The sequence below is a fragment of the Mustelus asterias genome, chromosome 19 (assembly GCF_964213995.1).
Source record: "Mustelus asterias chromosome 19, sMusAst1.hap1.1, whole genome shotgun sequence".
NCBI classification, from domain to species: domain Eukaryota; kingdom Metazoa; phylum Chordata; class Chondrichthyes; order Carcharhiniformes; family Triakidae; genus Mustelus; species Mustelus asterias.
The window spans coordinates 31,466,560-31,484,881 of record NC_135819.1 but is presented as its reverse complement, the minus strand read 5'-3'; the positions used below and the strand labels follow the sequence as shown (position 1 = coordinate 31,484,881).

Here is an 18,322-nt window from a genome sequence, read left to right as displayed (position 1 = left end):
TATCGAAACATTGAACAAGATTGTGTCTAAATGAAGAATATAGTTTAGGTGGAAGGCAGTGATGGGGAGGAGGATTGTCAACAGCCTGCTGGGACCTAAAACAAGCGATTGCAGATAATCAACCGCTAGAGAATCCAATATAGAAAACATCCGGTAGAAAATACCGATATGGAAATGCCCAGATACAGGTATAGAAAACACTTGGATGTCAGATTAACTCAGTAGTTTCTGCAACAAGCAGCCTGTCCACATCATCTGTTTCACACTTGATAGTAAGATGGATATCTACCCAAGGCCTGTTCCATGTTATGATGCTTTCTACAAAGTGCAATATTTAGCAAGGTGGAGGATGGTTACCATTTGAGCACATGCTTAAACATTATTAATGCTCCTGTGGCATAATTACAGAAACAACTCTGCAAATACACAGGAGCTGGCTGTAACATTGAAAGGTAGGCAATGTTGGGTGTGGGAAGTGGAATATCTTATCCCTATACAGCACAGGATATTGGAGCTCAGTGTTATTATTTAAATCTTGCTGTGGAAATTATTCTCTTTTTCTGAGATCAATTACATTACAGTCTTTCTAGATTTATATGGAATATACAACACAGAAAACAGACTGTAGCAGCACGGCGGCACAGTGGTTAGCACTGCTGCCTCACAGCGCCAGGGACCCGGCTTCAATTCCGGCCTCAGGTCACTGTCTGTGTGGGGTCTCCCCGTGTCTGCGTGGGTTTCCTCCGGGTGCTCCGGTTTCCTCCCACAGTCCGAAAGAAGTGCAGGTTAGGTGGATTGGCCGTGCTAACTTGACCCTCAGTGTCAGGGGTATTAGCAGGGTGAATGCGTGGTGTTGTGTGGATAGGGCCTGGGTGGGATTGTTGCCAGTGCAGACTCGATGGACTGAATGGCCTTCTTCTGCACTGTAAAGATTCTATGATTCTATGAGACCATTTGGCCCAGTTTGTGCTGATGTTTATATTCCATTCGAGTCTTCTCTCATTCCACTTACCTCATCTCAGCCTTTCACCAGATCTTTCTATTCCCTTGTGCACTTGTTTCATTTCATTTTGAAAGTATCTAAGCTATTTGCCTCAACGAGTTGCTGTAAAATTTATTTCTACTTTCCCACTCTCCACACCTGACAAACATTGAACATTGGTGAGCTAATAGCAGAGACTAGCAGCTTGTAACCTCTGGAGTTTGTATCTCCACACCTGAACTGCTGAATGCTACATTCTGCCTTCCCAGAGTGGTTTCCCAGAATACCACAGGTTGACCGTTCTGGTCAAAGTTATTTTCACACCGGGGAGCTTGATCCAGACAACAGCTGGGGAAGGAATGGTGTATACAACCTGTAAGCAAGGCTCATTCCTGCTATCCACCCAGACACCAAATGGCGGAGCAGACTCGATGGGCCGAATGGCCTAATTCTGCTCCTATATCTTATGAAGTTATGAATCACTGGGTCAAAATCCTGGAACTCTGTCTCTGACAGCACTATGGGTGTACCTACTGTGGTTCGAGTAGGTGGTTCATGACCACCTTCCCAAGAGTAGGTAAGGGTTGGGCAATAAATGTTGGCCTAGCCAGCGAGCCAAGCCCACATCCCTTGGACAAATAAATAAAAGTAATGTAAATGTTATTTCCACCAGCTGAGCTGGTTAACCTTAACGACAGATGTGAAAATAAAGGGTGTTCTATGGTTACAATTTACTGGGGCCCTGTTTCCCCTGGATGATCTGCTGGTGTAACTTTGGCACATCCCTATCGCAGAGAGGAAGCAAGTGTGGCTCAAACCGCTGACTGTGTCATTTCTCCACAGGTTCCATCAATTCCCTCTGACAGCAGCGTGCCGAATCAGAGTGGGTTTGCCTCTTTCAGCTGGTTCGATGGCTGAAAGCTCAAGTCAAAATCGAAGTGTGTTAGACAGCCGCGTTCAGCAGGTGGGGCATCACGGCACAGTGCCAGCAGCTGATACAAACTGAAATGGGTTTCTCTGCTTTCCTTTGCTTGGACTGCAGGAGGGAACCGGAGCACCCGGAGGGAACTGGAGCACCCAGGGGAAACCGGAGCACCCAGGGGGAACCGGAGCACCCGGAGGAAACCGGAGCACCTGGAGGGAACCGGAGCACCCAGAGGGAACCGGAGCACCCGGAGGGAACCGGAGCACCCAGAGGGAACCGGAGCACCCGGAGGGAACCGGAGCACCTGGAGGGAACCGGAGCACCCAGAGGGAACCGGAGCACCCGGAAGAAACGGGAGCACCCAGAGGGAACCGGAGCACCCAGAGGGAACCGGAGCACCCGGAGGGAACCGGAGCACCCGGAGGGAACCGGAGCACCCGGAGGGAACCGGAGCACCCGGAGGAAACCGGAGCACCTGGAGGAAGCCCACGCAACCACGGGGAGAATGTGCAAACTCCACACAGACAGTGACCCGAGGCCGGAATCAAACCCAGGTCTCTGGCGCTGTGAGGCAGCAGTGCTAACCACTGTACCTCCATGGCACCCAGCAACATCATTGGTGGGGAGGTGGGGAGGGGGGGGGGAGCGGTGCGGTGGGGGGTGCTGAGTTGGTGACTGCCACCAGAACAATACCCACCGGGGGCCCAGGATCATGGGAGGGCTTTCTCCTGGTGGGGGACATGCTAGTGATTGAGGGAGGAGGTTTTGTGGAGTGGGGGGGGGGTCATGGCAGGGAGGGGGCAGGGTGAGGAGGGGAGTCGGCAGCAAGGGCAGAAGGGTGGATCTCAGCGGGACCCCCTTCCCAAAGCCAGGTTCTTTGATTAGGCACTGAGTGCCTTTAACTGAGGGACCACCCACACGCCTCCCACCCCACCCCACCCCAGGAGGCCACAAGCATTCCCCACAGGTTGGTTCATTATGCTCCCCCCACATTGTGACAGGCCTGCTGACTACTGGGTCACTGGGCACAGACCACCAGCGCCAGCATTAATGGGCCTTAATTATCAGCCGGGCAAGAAGGCTTTCAACATGGACTTAATCAGGTTAGAGGTGGGAGAATGGCAGAGACCCACCCAGCACACTCCCGCCTGATTAAATGCCCTCCCCGCCTCCAATCATGCTGAGAGAGTGGGGCTGGAAGATTCCGCCCTTCGTATGGAGATGAAATTAATTTGATTTAGAACCTGACATTCTGAGGACCAATAGAAATGAGTAATAAACAGGTGATCTGGCCAATGACATCCAGACAATGGCCTACTGGTATTATCGCGAGACTACTAATGTTCTGGGGGATTCGGGTTCGAATCCCGTCACGGCAGATGGTGGAATTTGAAATGAATAAAAATATCTAGAATTAAGAATCTACTGATGACCATGAAACCATTGTTGGAAAAACTCATCTGGGTCACTAATGTCCTTTAGGGAAGGAAATCTGCCGTCCTTACCTGGTCTGGCCTACATGTGACTCCAGAGCCACAGCAATGTGGTTGACTCCTAACTGAAATGGCTGAGTCACTCAGTCAAAGGGCAACTAGGGATGGGCAATAAACGCTGACCAGCCAGCAACGCCCACATCCCACAAATGAATAATAAAAAATCCTGTGAATGAATAGATTTTTTATAGAACATGCGCCAAGAAAAGGCCATGCTTAAAAATGATAAAAACAAGTTACCGGTTTGGACCTCAGAAATATCTGATCTCAGAGATGGCACGCTGCAAAACTCGAATGGATTTGAACATTCAGTCGGGGATTTTGGGCAGAAAGATGTTCTCTAACAGCAATATGGGAGCAGACTCAGCACATGATCTGCAATCTCCAGAATGGCAGCAGGGTTAAAAGGGTTAAAATATGAGCACATGTTGCATCAGCTATTCTTGTCTGTGCCTGACTTTGGGAGGTTGTCCAGTGATCTAATTTGAGTTATTTAAGATGATTAAAAGTTTTCAATGGGGTAGCCCATGAGAAAAAGGAGACTTTTGTTTAAACTTTAGGATGTGGGCCGTTGCAGGATGATGTCAGGAAGCACCTCCCCACACAAAGGGGAATAGAAATCCTCCACACTCTCTACTGCTAATGATATTTCCTCAAATTCCTCTTCCTCGGTAAACATTACGTTATGCAATCGATGTGATCGCACTGGAAGTGGGACAGAGGAGATTCACCAGCATGCTGCCTGGGATGGAACAGTTAAGTTATGAAGAGAGGTTGCGTAAGCTTGGGTTGTTTTGGAGCAGAGAAGACTGAGGGGTGACCTGATTGAGGTGTACAGGATTATGAGGGACATGGACAGAGTGGATAAGGAGCAGCTGTTTCCCCTTAGTTGAAGGGTCAATCACGAGGGGACAAAGGTTTAAGGTGAGGAGCAGGAGGTTTAGGGGGGATGTGAGGAAGAACCTTTGTACCCAGAGGGTGGTGCTGATCTGGAATGCGCTGCCTGGGAGGGTGGCAGAGGTGGGTCACATCACATCCTTTACAAAGTACCTGGATGAACACTTGGCACATCATAACATTCAGGGCTATGGGCCAAGTGCTGGTAAATGGGATTATGTGGGAAGTCAGGTGTTTCTAATGTGTCGGTGCAGACTCGATGGGCCGAAGGGTTTGTTCTGCACTGTATGATTCGATGATTAAACACTGACAAGGAACTCATTGGGCCATACTTTCCTCGGAGTGGCTCCTTACCGACGAGCTGTGCTTGAATTGTAAAGTTCCTGTCTCAGCACACCTTCCTGACTCAGGCCGAGTGAGACTCAGTCAGCAAGGTGAGTCCCTGGCTCCCATGGCGAAGAGCGGAGGAGGACACACTCCTTTTTTACAGCTGCGGTAAAGCAGGTGAGTTCAAATGACCTATTGAAAATAACAGGCAGAGAGAAGCTAAGTGTCTAAGCTAAGTGAATGGGATGTAGGGTCTGCAGCAGGAGGAGTCGGATATCGGGAGGGGATGCGGCCGGGTCTGGAGGGATGGGGTCATTCTGGTCAGAAGAAGAGTTGTTTGGGTCGGGGGGGGGGGGGGGGGGCAGGGGGGGTCGGGTCGGGTTGAGGGGAGGGGTGGGGAATTCTGTGGGTGGTGGGATGCTTAGTTTTGGTGGGGGCGGAAGTTTAGGAATACAAAGAACACAGAACAGTACAGTACATGATCAGGCCCTTCGGCCCTCCAAGCCTGCGCCGATCATGCTTCCCTATCTAGACCAACTACCTGTATTTCTCTATTCCCCATCTGTTCATGTGTCTATCCAGCTAAGTCTTAAATGTCACTAACGTATCTGTCTCAACCACCTCACTTGGCAGTGCATTCCAGGCCCACACCACCCTCTGTAAAAACCTTCCCCCGCGCATCTCTACTGAACCTTTCCCCCCGTACCTTGAACTTGTGCACCTTGTAATTGTCATTTCTGCCCTGGGAAAAAGCTTCCAACTGTTCACCTTATCTATGCCCCTCATAATTTTATGAACCTCTATCAGGTGCCCCTCAGCCTCTGTCTTTCCAAGGAGAACAATCCCAGTTTATTCATTCTCTCTTTATAGCTAATACCCTCCATACCAGGCAACATCCTGGTAAACCTTTTCTGTACTCTCCCTCCAAAGCCTCCATGTTCTCATGGTAGTGTGGTGAGCAGAATTGGACACAGTATTCCAAATGTGGCCTAACCAACGTTTTATGTAACTGTAACATAATTTGCCAACTTTTAAACTCGATGCCACGGCAATGAAGGGAAGTATACCATATGTTTTCTTCACCACCTTTTCCACCTGTGCTGCCACTTTTAAGGATCTGTGGACCTGTACTCCCAGATCTCTCTGTGTGTCTATGTTCCTGATTTTTCTGCCATTTATTTTATAGCTCTGACCTGAATTTGATCTACCAAAATGGATCACCTCGCATTTATCCAGATTAAATTCCATCTGCTATTTCTCCGCCCAATTTTCCAGCCTATCGATACTCTGCTATATTCTCTGACAATCCTCATCACTGTCCGCAACTCCACCAATCTTAGTATCATCGGCAAACTTGCTTACCAGACCAGCTACGTTTTCTTCCAAATCATTTATAAACATAATGTCCCGTGTGAGGCTGGGTCTGGATCTTTAAAATAGTTACGCTGAAGTTAGAAGTGCTTTGATTTCTTCGAACACTGAGTGTTAAGTTCGCAGAACCATCCAAAGTTAGCGATAGAAGTCGCTTTGTCAGATGATTCGCAGCCCAGCACAATTGTCCAGAGGAAGTTAGCGCTTCTGGGCAATTGCTGGTTAAGCTCTTACATGGGAACATCTGAGAGAGATTCCTCAGCACATCTTTGGGGAATCCCCCAAATCCTATGCTGGGGAAGCCAGTACGTTATTGGCAGTTAAGTATTCTGGCCTTGCCCTGCCCTCTAAGCATATACCACCCTCTGGGTAAATTCATGATGGGGGTGTTAGGGTGATGTGGTGAACCATAGATAGTTACCACTATGGGTACTGAACCATAGATGGTTAGCACTATGGGTACTTGTAGATATGTTACTGTTGTCACTGTTGGGGTTAGGGTTGGGGTGTTCTACCTGTTGGTATTGTTCTGTGGTACACTCCGGTTGGCTCCGCCTACCTGTAGGAGTATAAAGGTCACTGCACTGCCGGGTGACCCTTTAGTCTGGGATTGTATTGTTAAGCAGTATGCTCCATTCTTGTTACTAATAAAAGCCTTTATTTCCCGGGTACGATCTAACCTCCCGAGTGATTTAATCACGCATCAGGTAAGAAGTTCTGAACTTTGAGAAGGTTCTGTATTCAAATCCCAGTCCAGGACTCGAGAACAAAACTCAAGACTGACACTGCAGTGCAGTATTGAGGGAATGATGTGCTGGTTAGGTTGATTGGCCATATTAAATTGCCCCTTAGTGTCAGGGAGATTAGCAGGGTAAATCCATGGCGTTATGGGGATAGGGTCTGGGTGGGATTGTGGTTGGTGCAGACTCGATGGGCCGAATGGCCTCCTTCTGCCCTGTAGGGATTCTATGATTCTGTTCTATGAAATGAGCTACTGGGCTCTGATTGGCCTGCAGCTGTCAGTAGGCAGGACTTCCTGCCCTCAGGGTCCTGATCTTGTGACCTCTCAATGACCTAATTGGCTTGTGATTTGGTGGGGCCAGAGCCTGAGGAAAGCAATGCGGATCTCTCGCTGACTCTTTAGCCAGCAAGTGAGAGCCTAATATTCCTCCAGTTGTGGTACAGGCAGTAACATTCTTGTGTGTGAGTCAGAGTGGCCTGGTTTCAAGCCCCACTCCAGAGGCTTGAGCACATCATCTAGGTTGACAATCCTGCGCAATCCTGAGGGAATGCGGCACGGTTGGAGATGCCATTGTTTGGGATGGAGACATTAAGCCTGAGGCCTATCCTTCCGTTCTGGGAGACCTGAGTGACGAAATGGCAGTACTGAGAAAAGAGCAGGGGCATTCTCCTCGGTGTCTTGGTGAATATTTATACAAATTCCCTTCCTAACTGCGTTGTGGGTCAACCCACAGCACATGGACTGCAGCGATTCAAGAAGGAAGCTCACCACCACCTTCTCAAGGGCAACTAGGGATGGGCAATAAATGCTGGCCAGCCAGCGATGCCCGTGTCCCACAAATAAATTTTTAAAAATCTTTCCTTTAATAGTTATTCTGATAGTTCAGCATTACACAGGAATAAAAGTTTATTTATTAGACGCAAGTAGGCTTACATTAACACTGCAATGAAGTTACTGTGAAAATCCCCTAGTCGCTACACTCCGGCACCTTTTTGGGTACACTGAGGGAGAATTTAGCATGGCCAATGCACCTAACCAAGTGCCCTTGAAGAAACTAAAGTACTCAAATGCAATCTGTATTTCTCCGATGGCTCCCCCAGTTGATGATTAGTTCCTGTATTTGGAACCAACACCTTCTGAGAGAGTGGATATCATTGTTTCTTTACATTGCTGATGCCAGCAGTTAAGGCACTGGTACATGTCTAAGCTTTCAACACACCAGATAGCCGAGCTCGGCTCAGACTGTGAGGAACCATTAGATTAAAGGCAGCAGATAAGGGAGAGATTCTTTTGAAGGCCTCGCCAACATATTTTTACTCTCTGTCAGATCAGCAAATGCCTACCGTAAGAATTTACATTCAAACTTAGCTTCAGACTAATTAATATTAAATCTGATGTGGGGAATCCATGCCTGTTAACTTAAAGATGCTACACTATTGAATGCGTATTTAAATAAAGGTACATGAATCCTCTCGAGGCTTCATATTTCAGAGTTTTGAAACATTAATGATGGAGTTATTGATCAACGATTATCATTTAGGGGAGATGGTGGCAGTGAGTCATTGAATTATAGGAAGTTTACAGCACAGAAAGAGGCCATTCAGCCCATTGTGTCTGTGCTGCCGTAAGCCACCCTGCCTCATCCCACTTTCCAGCATGTGGTCTGTGACTGTGTAGGTTACAGCACTGGAGGTACAAATCCAAACACTTTTTGATGAGTTGATGGTTTCTGTCTCCACTACTCTTCCAGGCAGTGAGTTCCACAACCCTCTGAGTGAGAACCTTTTTCCTCATTTCCCCTTTAATCCTCTATCAATGACTTTAAATCTCTGTCCCCCAGTCATTGACCTCTCTGCTAATTAAAGAAGCCCTTCCCATCCTCTTTATCCAGGTCCTTCACAATTTTGTACATCGCAATCAAATCTCCCCTCAGCCTCCTCTGTTCCATTGAGAACTACCCCAGCCTGTCCAAATCCTTCCCCGTTGCTGGAATTTTCCAGTCCTGGCAACAACCTGGTAAATCTCCTCTGTGCCCTTGTCAATCCAGTTACATCCTTTCTGTAATGAGATGGTCATAACTGCATACAGTACTCAGATTGTACAGCACAGTGGTTAGCACTGCTGCTTCACAGCGCCAGGGACCCAGGTTCAATTCCGGCCTGGGGTGCCTGTCTGTGCGGAGTCTGCACCTTCTCCCCGTGTCTGCGTGGGTTTCCTCCGGGTGCTCCGGTTTCCACCCACAGTCCAAAGATGTGTCGGTTAGGTGGTTTGGCAGGGTAAACACCCTGGGGTTATGGGGGTAGGGCCTGGGTGGGATTGTTGTCAGTGCAGGCTCGATGGGCCAAATGGCCTCCTTCTGCACTGCAGATACTCTATGATTCTATGATTGTGGCCTGACTAATGTCGTATATAAAAGCAAAATACTGTGGATGCTGGCATCTGAAACAAAAACAAGAAATGCTGGAAAATCTCAGCAAGTCTGACAGCTCTGACGAAGGGTCATCCTGACTCGAAACATTGGCTCTATTCTCTCTCCACAGATGCTGTCAGACCTGCTGAGGTTTTCCAGCATTTTCCGTTTTTGCAATGTTTCATACAGCTCCAGCATAACCTCCCTGCTCTGGTATTCTAAGCCTCTGCTAATAAAGGAAAGCATTTCATCTGTCTTCTTAACCACCTGTCCTGTTACCTTCAGGGATCTGTGGACATTCACTCCAAGGTCTCTCACTTCCTCTACACATCTCAGTATCTTCCCACTTACTGTGTAACCCTTTGCCAAATGCATCACCTCACATTTCTCTGGGGTTGAATTCCATTTGCCACTTCTCTGCCCAGCCGACCAGTCCGTTGATATCTTCCTGCAGTCTACAGCTACCCTCCTGACTCTGAAATGCGCAGCCAAGTTTTGTGTTGCCTGAAAGCATTTTGAGTCTTCCCCCTGTTTTTATGTCCAAATCATTAATATGTACCATAGGAAACAGGGGATGACCTAACACTAAACCTTGCGGGACCCCAATGTAAACAACGTTCCTGTCACAAAAACATCCATCAACTGTTACCCTCTGTTTCCTGCTACTTGGAGTTAATTTTGTATCCAGCTTGCTACATTCCCCTGGATCCCATGGGCTTTTTTAACCAGACTGCCATGTGAAACCTTGTCAAAGGTCTTGCTAAAATCCATTTAGACCACATCGACTGCACTACCCTCATCAATCCTCCTTGTTAATTCCTCAGAGAAATGTGGTAATATCACTGGATTAGTAATCCAGAGACCCAAGTTAATTCTTTCAGGAATAAAAACAGAAAGAGCTGGAAAAACCCAGCACGTCTGGTGGCATCAGTGGAGAGAGAAAGATAGTTAATGTTCCGAGGACAAAGAAGAGTCATATTGTGCTCGATATGTTAACTTTGTTTCTCTCCCTACAGTTGCCACCAGACCCGCTGAGTTTTTCCAGTATTTTGGCCGGACTTTTCCTGCCCCTCATGCTGGTAGGATCTTCCAGTCCTGCCAATGTGAACACAGATTTCAATGGCTCGCCGGCCCTGTCATGGGGGAACCCGCTGTGGGGAGGGGCGGAAACATTTCGGCCTTTGTTTTTATTTCAGGTTTCCAGCATCCATGGAATTTTGCTTCTGTTTATCATAAAACTCTGGGATTTTGGTCCCAATCACCCAATGGCAGCCAGTGGAATTTAAATTCAATTAATAAATCTGGAATTGAAAGCTAGTCTCAATACTAATGACCATGAATCTATCATCAATCGTTTAAAAAACCCATCTGGTTCACTAATGTCCTTTATCATCCAGAACTTGTTATTGTCTCTGGACTGGTAATCCACAGGTATTGCTTGAAAAAAGAGACATGCTGTTGAAGCTTCTGATCTTGCACTCATCAGGACAGACTGGCAGATGGTATCAAACAGCATGATCTTTCAGTTATTTGCAATACGTAGTGACCGTTTTCAACCAACCCGCGCTTGCAAAAATGCAGAACATGGTGTCTAATGTCAGATGTGATTGCAGAATTGGACAGCACCTGTTGAACAATCCCGAGAGTGCCGAGAATTGCACGAACAACAAATTGAAGATTATCAGTCAGGCTCCCGATTTAGCTCACTGACACATGTTTGAAACAATATGCAAACAAAAGGAATTTGTCCAGGCAATGCACCTTTCTTTGAGTGATTGGGGCGGTGGGGGGCGGCCGGAAGGGGGTGGTGGTGGGGACAATGACAATCAACTTGCCAATCAATGTAGTATCGGAATCTTCCTCAAATAGACTTGTATTAAATATAAAACCCCAAAAGCGACATGGAGATAAACACTGCAAACAGGCCAAACCACAACTGTACTGTAAGGGGTGAATCTTCAAAACTTGTCAATGCCAAAACCAAAGGCACTGGGACATTACCATCTCAAAGACAAAACCATGGCCATCAGACAATCCAGTTAAAGAAACTGGGAGACTATCAGAGCTAATGGCCCCAGACAACAGCCGCTATACAACAAACATCAATACAGGAGAGAGAAACGGGCTTTATCACAGCCATATCAACTTGGGAGCCAGAGACATCAAACCTGAATGGAGTCCATTGTGTCAGTTGTGGAAACAACATTGTGATGAATGGTTTGTCGGGACAAAGGCAGAAACCAGGCTAATAGAGATTAGAAGGTCCTCAGCACTGACTATCCAAACAGGATGTCTCCAGAATATGCTTTGATATCTTTGATAAAGTTTTGTAATAAAAAGGGCAAGGGGCAGTATTGGGCTGCAGTTACGCAGGAGCATCAAGAATTGTCACCCTGATTCACGGCCGACAGCTCCTACCTGAAGCACCAGCTGTGTGGGGAGATGTAAGTATCAGCCAGATCCGAGGGATATTGGGAGGGAGGTTTAAAGGTAGTTTCAAGATAGCAACTAAATCCTGAGGAGGTTTGTGTTGAGGTTCTGGGCAGAAAGGTGAGGTTCTGCTTCTTTTGCAAATCACTTTAAATCTGTGCCCTCTCATTCTTGACCCTTTTATAAGCATGAACAGTTTCTCCCCATCTACTCTGTCCGGCCCCCCTCATGATTTTGAACATCTCTATCAAATCTCCTCTAAACCGCCTTCTCTCCAAGGAGAACGGTCCCAACCTCTCCAATCTATCCTCATCACTGAAGTTTCTCATCCCTGGAACCATTCTTATGAACCTCTTCTGCACTCTCTCTAATGGGTTCACATCCTTTCTATAGTGTGGCGCCCAGAACCGTACACAATATTCCAGCTGAGGTCTAAATAGTGCCTTGTATAAGATCAGCGTAACCTCCTTGCTCTTGTACTCTGTGCCCAGGATACTGTATGCTTTATGAACTGCTCTCTCCACCTATCCATTTCAATGACTTATGCACATATACACCCAGGTCCCACTGCTCCTGCACCCCTTTAAGAATTTTACCCCTTAGTTGATATTGACGCTCAATGCTCTTCCTACCAAAATGAATCACCTCACACTTCTCTGCACTGAACTTCATCTGTCACCTGTCTGCCGATTCCACTAACTATGTTTCTCTTAAGTTCTACACTCCTCCTCACAGTTTACAATACTAAGTTTTGTGTCATCCACAATCTTTGAAATTGTCTCCTGCTCACCAAGATCTAGATCATTTATATACATCAGGAAGAACAAGGGACTCAACACTGACCCCTGGGGAACTCCACTCCAAACCTTCCGCCTGCCTGGAAAACATCCATTCTCTGGATATTTAAACTCCGCTTCCTATTATTCAGCCAATTTTGTATCCATGTTGCTTATGTCCCTTTTCTGACAAGTTTGTTGGGAGGCTTTATCTCAAATGTCTTTTGGAAGTGTATGTACACCACATCAACAGCATTGCCCTCATGGACCCCCTCTGCCATCTTTTCTCTCTGTCCTGATGAGTGCAAGATGAAAAGCTTTGACAGCATCTCTCTTTTTTCGAACTTACGATCAAGGAGGAGTCGGCCTTTTGGCCCTTGAACCTGCTCCACCATTTAATAAGATCATAGCAGATCTGATGGCAACCTCAAATCTGCATCCTGCCTACCCCTGATAACCTATCACCCCCTTGCTTACCAAGAATCTATCCACCTCTGCCTTCAATATATTCAAAGACTCTGCTTCCACCGCCTTTTCAGCAAGAGAGTTCCAGAGACTCACCACCACCTGAGCGGAAGCATTTTGTCTCATCTCCATCTTAGACGGGTGACCGTTTATTTTTAAACAGTGATCTCTCGTTCTAGATTCTCCCACAAGAGGAAACATCCTCTCCACATCCACCCTGTCAATACCACTCAGGATATATAAATCGCCTCTTACTCTTCTAAACTCCAAGGATACAAGCCTAGCCTGTCCACCCTTTTCCTCATAAGACAATGTGCCCATTCCAGCGATCAGTCTGATAAACCTTCCAACATATTTACATCTTCCCTTAAATAAGGTGACCCATACTGTGGTCAGTACTCCCAGATGTGGTCTCACTAGTGCTCTGTATAACATCAGCAATGCTATGGAAGTAAATCAAACAGCCACATGTGGCAACTTAAAGGGACTGCGTGTGCTTGGCCCATGGGGTGTGGTGTGGCTGTGAGGCCCAGAGGAAACGTTGCCAACATCCTGTAGATAGTGCAGAGGAGATTGGTATCAGGGATATAGGATTTTAGTTATCCAAAGAGACTGGAGAAGTTGGGATTGATCTTCTTGGAGCAGAGAAGATGATGCGGAAATTTAACAGAGTTGTTCAAACTGATGAGGAGTTTTGATAGATCAGGAATAACTGTTTCTGCAGGCAGAAGGATCACTAAGTCGACAACACAGATTTAAGATGACTGGAAAAAACCAGAGGGGGAATTGAGGAGAACTTTCTTTAAGCAAAGAGTTATTATGATCTGGAATATAAGAAAAGATGGAGGAATCCGATTCAGTAGTAACTTTCAAAAGGGAACTGGAAAGAGATAAGTTGCAAGGCCTGTGGGAAAAGGAAAGGGGAGTGGGACTTCTTTTTATTCTTTCAGAGGTATGGGCGTCACTGACTGGGTCACTATTTGTTGCCCGCCCCTAATTGCCCTTCAATTGAGTGGCTTGCTCGGCCATTTCAGAGGCCTGTTGAGAGTCAACCACATTGTTGTGGGCCTGGAGTCACATGTAGGCCAGACCGGGTAAGGACAGCAGACTTCCTTTTCTAAAGGACATTAGTGAACCAGATGGATTTTTAAGACAATCGACAATGGTTTCACAATCATCATTCGACTTTTAATTCCAGATTTTTGTTGAATTCAAATTTCACCATCTGCCATGGGTCCTGGGTCCGCAGAGCATTACCCTGGGGTCTGCGGATTACCAGTCCAGAGACAATACCACTGCGGCACTGTCTCCCCAGTTAATAATTATTTAACTCTTTTAAAGAGCTGTCACAGACACAATGGCTGCGATTTTCTGAAAAATGACTAAGGGGGCAATCTACCAAAAAGATTCTAAGTGCCGAGCGGGCATGTAAACAATAGAGAATCATGCCTATTTTTTTGGACGAGTTTTCAGATGCAATCGTAGGGCACTTAGAAGAAAGAATTAGGCAAAGTGTGATTCTCGCCAGCAGGGGAGGGGGGCGGAGCTTATTCATGCGAGGAATCCTCTGAGATCGAGGGGCGCCATTGCACAAGCACCCCAATTTCCCAGTGCAATGTATCCAGTGTGTGCACATTTCAATGAGAGACCTGTCACTCCCCTGCACTTCCCCGGCCATCGCCCACCACCCCTCCTCCCACCCCCCGCCAATCGCTGATCCAAACCCCCTCCCTGGCCGATCACCAGGGTGCCAGGTGGGCACTACCCAGCCGCAACCACTGGGGGCTTCAGTGGCCTCCGAGACCCTGGCATGGCCATCATGTCTCCTCCGCTAGGGGAGACCAGTAGTGATTCTTGCTGGGCTCACACTGTGCCTGAGGGTCGGAAGATCCCGGGAGCTGGGAGAATCCAGTGTCAAATGGGCCAAACATATTTAAATGCTACTTTAAATATGCTAATTAGACTCAAACCATTTGGCGCCAGGCACAAAACCCGTTTTTAGGCCTGCATGCTATTTTCCGGCTGGGCCTGATGGGTCAAATGGCCTCATTCTGTACTGTCAGGTTCTATGATCATGTGAGAGCAATTTGTTTCCCTGGACGAGACTGGGATACTTGAGTAGAGCAGTGGGCTGGGAGACAACAGCAGGGGGCCTTTAACAAGATTCCCGACCGGCGTACGACTGACCACGAGTTTCCAAGGTGCTTTTTTTCAGCGCAATCAACTCCGTGCTGGAAATCGGTGTGGAGCTAAGTATCATATTAGAATCTGAATTTCCATATGATTAGCGGGCCCAGGATGGTATTTTCCTGGCCCGCTAGCGTCTCCCAACCCGCCAAGAGAGGTTCCCACCAGTGGGGTTTACAATTGCTCCCCACTAATGGGGAGTTGGCATCCTCACCCCGCTGGTGGGGACAGAGGCCATTGAGGCCCCCCGGGAAGTCAGAGGCAAGGGGGGTGCCCCTTGGGTACTGCCAACCTGGCACCCTGGCAAATCCTAAGGGGCACACTTGCACTGCCCACTGGGCAGTGCCAAGAGGGGGGGCCAGATGGGCAGTGCCAAGAGGGGGGGCCAGATGGGCAGTGCCAAGAGGCGGGGCCAGAGGTTGCATGGCAAACTCGGGGGTGGGAACTATTGGGGCAATCAGTGGTGGGGGAGGGCCGGCTGCCATTCTGCAAGTGGGATCGGGGGGGGGGGGGAGGGGGGATGCGGGAGTGAGGGGGTGATCGGTGATGGTTATTGGGGTGGGGGGAGTTGATCAGGGCTCGTGGGGGGGTGGGGAGATTGGAGTTGGGCCGGGGGGAGGGTGTTCCAGTAGGCCAGCATTTGGGGATGGAGGGATGGTCAGGAAGGCTGGCAATGGGGGTGTGTCAGGAGGCCAGTGATCGGGGAGGGTTCAGGAACATAAGGGATGTTTTGGGAGAATCCTGGACCACATGTTTTTGGTGACTGCTGGTTGCTTTCTCAAAGGAGAGTTCAACATCCACTTGGGCCTCTTCTTTGCCGTTCTGAGTACGATAATCGCCTCAAGGCAACAGGACTGGAGGGAATGACTCACCCGCAGAAAAATGAACAATATTTATACTGTTGATGACTTTGGAATAAATATGCACTGAAAAAATGCAGGAAAGAAAACTGCTGGCGATGCCAAAACATCAAAACATTGTATCCAGCTCAAGTCAGGCCTGGTTTTTACCTCAAATCTGCACATCGATATTAACATAGATTAATTAAAAAGTTTAAAGTATTGTGTTAAAAAAGAATGCTCTTCTATCTGATTAATCTAATTGACACAGGAAGGCTATTTCAAACTCGCAGTACCTGCTTCCTCTACAGGTGGCGCTGTGCTACGAATTTAAAGTTTAAAGTTTATTTATTAGTGTCACAATTAGGCTTACATTAACACTGCAATGAAGTTACTGTGAAAATCCCGCAGTCGCCACACTCCGGCGCCTGTTCGGGTACACTGAGGGAGAATTTAACATGGCCAATGCACCCTAACCAGCACATCTTTCAGACTGTGGGAGGAAACCGGAGCACCCGGAGGAAACCCACACAGACACGGGGAGAATGTACAGACTCCGCACAGTCACTCAAGCTGGGAATCGAACCCAGGTCCCTGGCACTGTGAGGCAGCAGTGCTAACCACTGTGCCACGTGTTTTATCTCAAATTTGGTGCCAAAATTGAACTGGTCGCCAACATAGTTCAGGCACTAACTACAGATGCCATATTGTTTAGTTATTTTTTCATGGGACATGGGCATCACTGGGTCAGCATTTATTACACATCCCTTGAGAACTCACAACTGTACACAGTCCATAGATGTGCAGGTTACGTTGATTGGCCATGCTAAATTGACCCTAGTGTCAGGGGGATTAGCAGTGTACATATGTGGGGTTACGGGAATAGGGCCTGGGTGGGATAGTGGTCAGTACAGATGTGATGGGCCGAATGGCCTTCTTCTGTACTGTATGGATTCCATTATTCTAGGATCCTAAAGCAGTTAAGAGTCAACCACATTGCTGTGGCTCTGGAGTCACATGTAGGCCAGACCGGATGAGGATGGCAGATTTCCTTCCCTAAAGGACATTAGTGAACCAGATGGGTTTTTCCGACAATCGACAATGGTTTCACGGTCACCATTGGACTTTTAATTCCAGATTTTTATTGATTACAATTTAACCATCTGCCATGGTGGGATTTGAACCCAGGTCCTCAGAGCATTATCCTGGCTCTGTGGATTACTGATCCAGTGATAATACCATTACGCCACCCTTACCCATATGGAGCCCAAAATGTCATTTGCACTGCTTGTGCACACTCATGGAGTGAGTTAGCCCAGATATTATACTGGTGAAGCCTCAGTAAACAGTCCCTGGAATAAAAGTAGAGTAGGCAAACAGGTGGACAGAGTGGTGAAGAAGGCATTCGGCATGCTTGGTTTCATTGGTCAGAACATTGAGTATAGGAGTTGGGACGTCTTGTTAAAGTTGTACAAGACATTGGTAAGGCCACACTTGGGATACTGTGTACAGTTCTGGTCACCCTATTTTTGAAAAGATATTATTGAACTAGAAAGAGTGCAGAAAAGTTTTACTAGGATGCTATCGGGACTTTTGAGTTCTAAAGAGAGGCTTTTTTCCCTGGAGCGTAGGAGGTTGAGGGGTGATCTTATAGAGGTCTATAAAATAATGAGGGGCATAGATCAGGTAGATAGTCAATATCTTTTTCCAATGGTAGGGGAGTCTAAAACTAGAGGGCATAGGTTTAAGGTGAGAGGGGAGGGATACAAAAGGGTCCAGAGGGGCAGTTTTTTCACACAGAGGTTGGTGAGTGTCTGGAACAAGGTGGAATAGAGGCGGGTACAATTTGTCTTTTAAAAAGCGTTTAGACAGTTGCATAGGTAAGATGGGTATAGAGGGATATGGGCCAAACACAGGCAATTGGGACTAGCTTTGGGGTTAAAAAAAAGGGCGGCATGGACAAGTTGGGCCGAAGAGCCTTTTCTATGCTGTAATTCACTATGATTCTAAATAATGATATCAATCAACATGCAATGCTGATTGAACAGCAGCTCTGTTGTTTTTGGAACTGAAGACTGCAGCTAATGCCCTCCCTCAATCTCTCACAACTGTACACCTAGAACATAGAACATTACAGCGCAGTACAGGCCCTTCGGCCCTCGATGTTGCGCCGACCAGTGGAACCAATCTAAAGTCCCTCTAATCTACACTATTCCAATATCATCCATATGTTTATCCAATAACCATTTGAATGCTCTTAATGTTGACGAGTCCACTACTGCTGCAGGCAGGGCATTCCACGCCCTTACTACTCTCTGAGTAAAGAACCTACCTCTAACATCTGTCCTATATCTATCACCCCTCAATTTAAAGCTATGTCCCCTCGTGCTAGCCATCACCATCACCTGGTCAGCAACAGGAAGGGACCCTCACTCTGTGTGCAAAATGATTATTTAAAGCAATCATCAACTAATTACA

At 47.3% G+C, this 18,322-nt stretch overlaps 1 protein-coding gene across 1 annotated transcript in view; it reads right to left on the bottom strand.

Moving 5' to 3' along the window:
• Window positions 1–18,322, bottom strand: part of LOC144507602 (uncharacterized) — a 41,610-nt gene that overhangs the window by 3,441 nt on the left and 19,847 nt on the right. The window lies entirely within an intron of this gene.